This window comes from Diceros bicornis, chromosome 34 (assembly GCF_020826845.1).
Source record: "Diceros bicornis minor isolate mBicDic1 chromosome 34, mDicBic1.mat.cur, whole genome shotgun sequence".
Classification (NCBI taxonomy): domain Eukaryota; kingdom Metazoa; phylum Chordata; class Mammalia; order Perissodactyla; family Rhinocerotidae; genus Diceros; species Diceros bicornis.
In genome coordinates this window covers 20190408-20196407 of record NC_080773.1, presented here as the reverse complement: position 1 = coordinate 20196407, position 6000 = coordinate 20190408, and the positions used below count along the sequence as shown (strand labels likewise).

The 6000-nt window shown below is 53.2% G+C and overlaps 1 pseudogene; it reads right to left on the bottom strand.

The window, feature by feature from the left end:
- Positions 1–204: 204 nt before the first annotated feature.
- Positions 205–3304, bottom strand: LOC131397594 (receptor-binding cancer antigen expressed on SiSo cells-like; annotated as a pseudogene).
- Positions 3305–6000: the final 2696 nt, after the last annotated feature.

Sequence of the window (6000 nt, the reverse complement as noted above, 5' to 3'; positions counted from 1 at the left end):
CCCCACCTCCTCCATAGCCTGAGGAAGGACACTCACCCTGTTGGACCCGCTCCACGTGGGGGGGCTGGGAGGCTTCCCGCGGCGGCCAGCGCTGGGGGAGGGAGGAATCAAGGCCCAGTGGGGGTCTTGGGCACCTCCCATCTCGCCCTCCTCCGTGGGTTCAAGCCTCCAGCCTCCAGCACCCACTTTCCCAGCAGAAGACTGTTAACAGTCTCCCCAGACACCCGTTTGGAGGCGGTCCATCCCCCAGTCCAAGCTCTCCCCTCTCTGAAGGGATTCCGAGAGATCCTCCAACTCGCTGCAGGAGCTGGCAGACGAGCAGCGGCTGCGGAAACTGTCCACTAGGGGGAGAGGGACAGGGTGAGCCTCCCGGCCTCGCCGGCCCGCCCGCCCCCCGCGCTCCAGCCCAGCTACCCGAGGAGTTGCGGTTCCGGCAGCGGTTGGCCGCGTCCCCTCGGCCGGTCACAGCAGCGCGGGGCCGGGTCTGGCGAGACCAGGAGATGGACGGACCGTCCCCGCTTCCTCCGCTGCCCAGTCGGTTCCGCTGCTGCTGCGGCCTGGGGAGCGGGAGGGAGACGCCCGCCTGTGCGCCCAACTAATGTGGGGAAGGGCGATGCTGCGCCCCTGGGGGTCCCAGCCAGGGCCGGTGACGCGCCGGAGGTCACACGGCCTAAGTAGGGAAAAGCACGGGGAGTCACAGACCAAGCTGGGGGGTTGTCAGGAGAGGAGGCGAAGGTCAGGTGAGAAGCGGGAGCAGGCAGCGGGAAGGGGAGAGATGGAGCAGGTGACAGGTGATGGACACAGGTGGGAAACGGGGATAGACCAGGGCACAGGTCAGGGGGCCAGGTGAAGGGGCGGGGATGTGGGCAGGACAGGGGGAAGTGGGCGCTCACTTCATCTTGATCTCTCTCTGCTGCTTCTCCTTCGCTTTCACAAAGGCTGTAGGGTCGTAACCGGGCACGCGACCACCTAGGGCGGGGCGGGGGTGGAGAGAGGAGGAGGCGGGGTCACAGGGTCACGCCCCCACAGTCCCAGTCCGCGCCCCCTCCTCCCACGGGCGGGGGGTCGGCACACACCTGTGGGCGAGGGCGAGGGGCGGGCAGCGCGGCCTCGACCCCGGCCTCCGCGGCCGCCGTCCCGGGAGGAGGAGCGGGCGGCGCCGCGGCCACGCGACCTGGAGCGCTCCCGGGACGCCGAGGCCCGATCCTCCCGCGCCGCGGGCGGCACCACCGGCGGAGTCCGTCTCCTGGAGCCCAGGACCCACTGTCGGTTTCCCGCCGGCCAGGACGGCTCCTATCCCAAGCCTCTTCCCGGATCCAACCATCCCCGAACCTTCAGGTCCATCCCCCATCAACTCCCAGACATTCACGCCCTGGCACTCGACCCTCACAGACACCTTCTCCCAGGCTCCGCCCCTCTCGGAGCTCCACAGAACCCCCAAAAGAATCCGTCAGTCACCTCCCCACATCCTAACACCCCCCCTTCCCCGGACCCTTCTTCCTGAGGTCTCCGCCAGCTCCCTGAAACCCTTCCCAAGTTTCCTCCACCCACCCCCATAAATGCCAGCTGATATCAACCGGATCTCCCACCTGCCGGCCCCGCCCTCTCGCTCAACTAGACCCTCAGGCCCCGCCCCTTTCTCGTCCCCATCTCCAGGCCCAGCTCCTGATGCCGCCTCAAGCCCCGCCCATCTCCCCACAGACCCCGCCCACCGATTCCAACTGCGCATCCCAGTCCTTCCCTATGTCCCACGCAGTCTCACAGGCCTCTCCATAATCACGGAAACAAAAAGTATTTTAAATTATTTATTTTATCATTACAAACACTGATGGAAAGCATAATAGACAGCAGTGAGTTTTTCCACCATAAAATTGTTTAAACCCATTTATTTAGCTAGAAAGTAACTTGAAGAGGCACTGGCATATTCCCCTTATGATCATTTCTCTTCCGCAAACAATTGTCTTATATCGGCAGCAAGTTGAATAAAATATTGTCTCATTCGTCTTTTGTTCTTCGGAGTCTCGATCCCTAAGAGTTCAAGGTACTTTGGGGGATCCTGGATGGCCTGATGAATGTATTAAAATCAAGTTTTGCATTCTAAACACACTCAAATACATACAAATGTTTGGATTGTGGAGCTCAGACTTCTGCTACTGGCGCTACGACATTTGAAGAACATTCGCTATGGAAGTTTCAAGTCGATTTCAATCGTTCCTTCCCTATTTCTCACTGTGCTTCCTTTCCCATTTTCTTCCTTTGTTCTCTGCTGCTCTCTGTTCTCTGTCTGCTCTTTTCTGCTGCTTCAGAACTTCTGCTTGCCAGGCCACACCTTCTTCCCAGCATCTGTAGGTCCCTGCCAGGTATCTCTGTCACCTAATTCTGGAGACTGATGAATAAAAAGCATATCTTGTGTAGCTGCTCATTTACTAGAGAAATCAGGGCTACCAATTTACTAGTGAAAATCTGATGGTTCACTCTTCTCAATACTCATTTTCTGGGGGTTCCTTCTAGTTGTTCTCATGTCCTTAATTTGCCAGGTTCCAGTTGTGTATTTCGTTGTGTGGCCACATTGCCATTCCCTCCTTCAGTCTCTACACTGTGGGTGCATCTTCCTCCCGGGAAGTCCACTCTTCAACATCTATCTCCTCAGGAACTATGAACAATCAACTGTAGTTGGCAAAGTTATTTGATCTCCACTTAATTTCCATCCTCTGCCAGAGCAGCACATTAATCCCTTTAAGAATGAGGATACTCTTGCTAGGCCAGTATGATCTTTAATTAACTGGAACTGACAGTCACGGTGGGAATTACAACCTGTCCCTCCCCCTCAGAGCTGCCCAGAGCTGTTCTCGGGCACAGGGACAGATGCTTGGGTCCACGGATTGATTTTTGAAGGTTAAGCACACCTGTGCTGCTGGGTTAACCCTTGGGTCATGGTAACACTGCTGGATTCTGTTTTTCCACAATTTGTTAGGAGTTTTTGCATCTATTTTCATGAGGGACATTGGTCTGTGATTTTTCTTTTTCTGTAATAATCTTTTTTTTGTGGTTTTGGTATCTGGATTATGCTGGCCTCATAAAATAAGTTGGGAAGTATTCCCTACCTCTGTTCTCAGAAAGAGTTTGTATGAGGTTGTTGTTTCTTCTTTGAATGGTTGATAGAATTCACCAATAGAACTGTCAGGGTCTGGGAATTTACTCCACTTACAAGCCAACAAATTCTTCTGTAACTGTTTCATAAATGTTGGCAGAAGACACAAAACACCTGGGTCAGAGACAAAGGACTTTGGTACTCACAGCACATCAAAGGTATGAGCATTAGCATGTATGTTTTGGTTCCTGTTTTCCCCCCAAGTACCATGGGGCTGACGCAGAGGGAGCCAGAGTCCACCATGCACGTGCATTAGGGCCATTTCCCACCTGAAGACACCGAGCTTGGGGAATCCTCCACTTTTACAGAAGCAGTGAGTGAGCCTGCTCTACCTGGGGGAAATGTTCCCTCACCCTTCAAGGCGGCTTGTTGTCAACATAACCCTAAGAAATGGCAGATCAAGAGCAGTCAGGATGAAGATTCCCGTCATGCCTGGCCAGACGGCCTAGCCTCCTGCAGGGAGGCTAGGTTCCTGCTGTGGATACTCCACAAGTAACACGGTTGGAGCCCGGAGTTAGTCCTTTCGATAATTGGGGCCCTCCCTGAACAAACTCCAGTAACCTGGAACAAATCCCCTGAAACAGAGGCAAACAAAGCAAGAGAAAATAGGACTCGGTCACTTTTAACAAGGAAACTCACCACAAGGACATCTGGTCCAAACCAGAAGCAAAGACAGACAAACAAATCTAGAGCCTGTTTCCTTACCACAAGAAAAATGGCCCAAGGGCCAGCAGTGCCTGGTCAGATGGAAAGTACTGGGGACAGTCCCCAGGACAAATCACCTAGGCAGCTGCTGGACTGCTGCCCAGGAAATCCCAGTTGGCCCAGGCCTGCAGAGCCACGGGCAAAGAGTCCCCTGCCTGGCTCACCAAATTGTTACCAAACCCAAACACAGTTCGTTTACCCACACATAGTAGGGCCAATAAAGAAAAAAGTGAAACACCAGTCTTGTTGCAAGGAAAGAGGTTTACTATCAAAAGGCAGCCAGACGAGGAGATGGGAGTTAGAACTCAGATCCACCTTCTCAAAGGGAAAAAGGTAGGGATTTTAATATGGGGTTTTAGATAGGGGAGGGAGAGCATATGCTGGGGTTTTAGGTAGGGGAAGGGGAGTGTGTGGCTGTGCTGGTTGGCACCTTCCCATCAGCCTGCCTTTGGCCTTGAAGACTGAATTTCTTTTCCCTTGACTGTCTGGACTTTTCTGTTTAGTTGTCATCTTCAGCCTGTGTTTGGCCTTGTGAGGCTGAATCTTGACGTCTGGACCTTGATTTCCTGGGAAACACAGCTCACTCGTATACTAAAGATGGACAGAAAGACCTGGTTAGTTTTACACAAGAGTTGATTATGCTGAGTATGCGCAGCTGCAGTTAGCAAAGCTCATCTCAAAGTTTTTTGCTCTAGGAAAGATTTGTGTGTGTGTGTGTGAGGAAGATCAGCCCTGAGCTAACCTCCAATGCCAATCCTCCTCTTTTTACTGAGGAAGATTGGCCCTGGGCTAACATCAGTGCCCATCTTCCTCCACTTTATGCGGGACACCGCCACAGCATGGCTTGACAAGCGGTGCATTGGTGTGCACCGGGGGTCTGGAACCTGCAAATCCTGGGCCACCAAAGCGGAGCGCGCGCTTGACCCTATGCCACCGGCCGGCCACTAAGGAAGATTTTTTTAACTTCTTGGTGCTTGGTTTCCATCATAGTTCCACAACATTCCCCTGCCTCTTCTCTTCTCCAAGCCTTTGCTCATGCTAGTCCCTCTGCAGCGACAGCCTCTCTCTCTCTGGCTACTTGTGCCTATAGACTCAGCTCAGAGATAAAGTGCTGTGTGATCTTCGACATCAACGTAAACTCAGGAACTCTTGGCTCTTCGTTCTTCATATTATGGTTTCTATTACTGTTATTAGGAGCAAACCACTGTCATTAGGAGCAATTCACTCCCTGGGAGAGGCAGGCCCCCAGGAAAATCAAAGAACAGGACCCCTGTGAGGCTGAGGCCGCCCCGTGACTATAACATTCAGGGAAAAGCCCGCGGAGAGTGCTGAGGCCGGGGTTGGCGGGGCGAGGGTGGGGGGCACGGCGCGCCCTCTGGCGGCGGAAGGAGGGAACCGCGGAGGAGGATGGAGCATCTTTTCCCAGCGCCAAGACCAACCCCAGGTCTGAGCTGACGATGATGCTCCCTGGGCACCTGGTACCTGTCAGGCACCACACTAATCGCGTCACCCACGTGAAATATAGTATATCTGTTTTTTAAAATAGTTATTATTGTTAGGGGCCTGGCGTAGCGGTTAAGTTCCCGTGCTCTGCTTTTGCGGGCGGGAGTTTGCTGGTTCCAACTCAGGGCGCAGACCAATGCACCACTCATCAAGCCATGCTGTGGCCGCATCCCACATAGAAGAGCTACATCTCTACAACTGTGATGTACAACTATGTACTGGGGCTTTGGGGAGGAAAAAAAGGAAAGAAAAAGAGGAAGAATGACAATAGATGTTAGTGCAGGGCCAATCTTTCTCAAAAAAAAAAAAATCAGTTCTTCCTATAAAAAATAAATAAATAAATAAATAAATAGAAAATAAAATAGTCATTAGTTTCTTTATTTTCTGCCTGTCTTCCCCACTAGAACGCGGGTGCAGGAACTTCTGTTTTGTTCAGGGATGAATCCCCAGCACCTACAACAGGTAGGTGGGGCACACAGTAGGTGCTCCATAAATTATGTGGAGTGGAATTAGCATCAACACTGCCCTTAGACTCAGGCCAGAGTCTCTCCCCACAGGGCAAGGGATGCCCAGGAGCAAGATGGGCCCCCGCTTCTGGACATGCTCTGGGACCTCAAGACCCCAGAATTCCCTGATCAGGC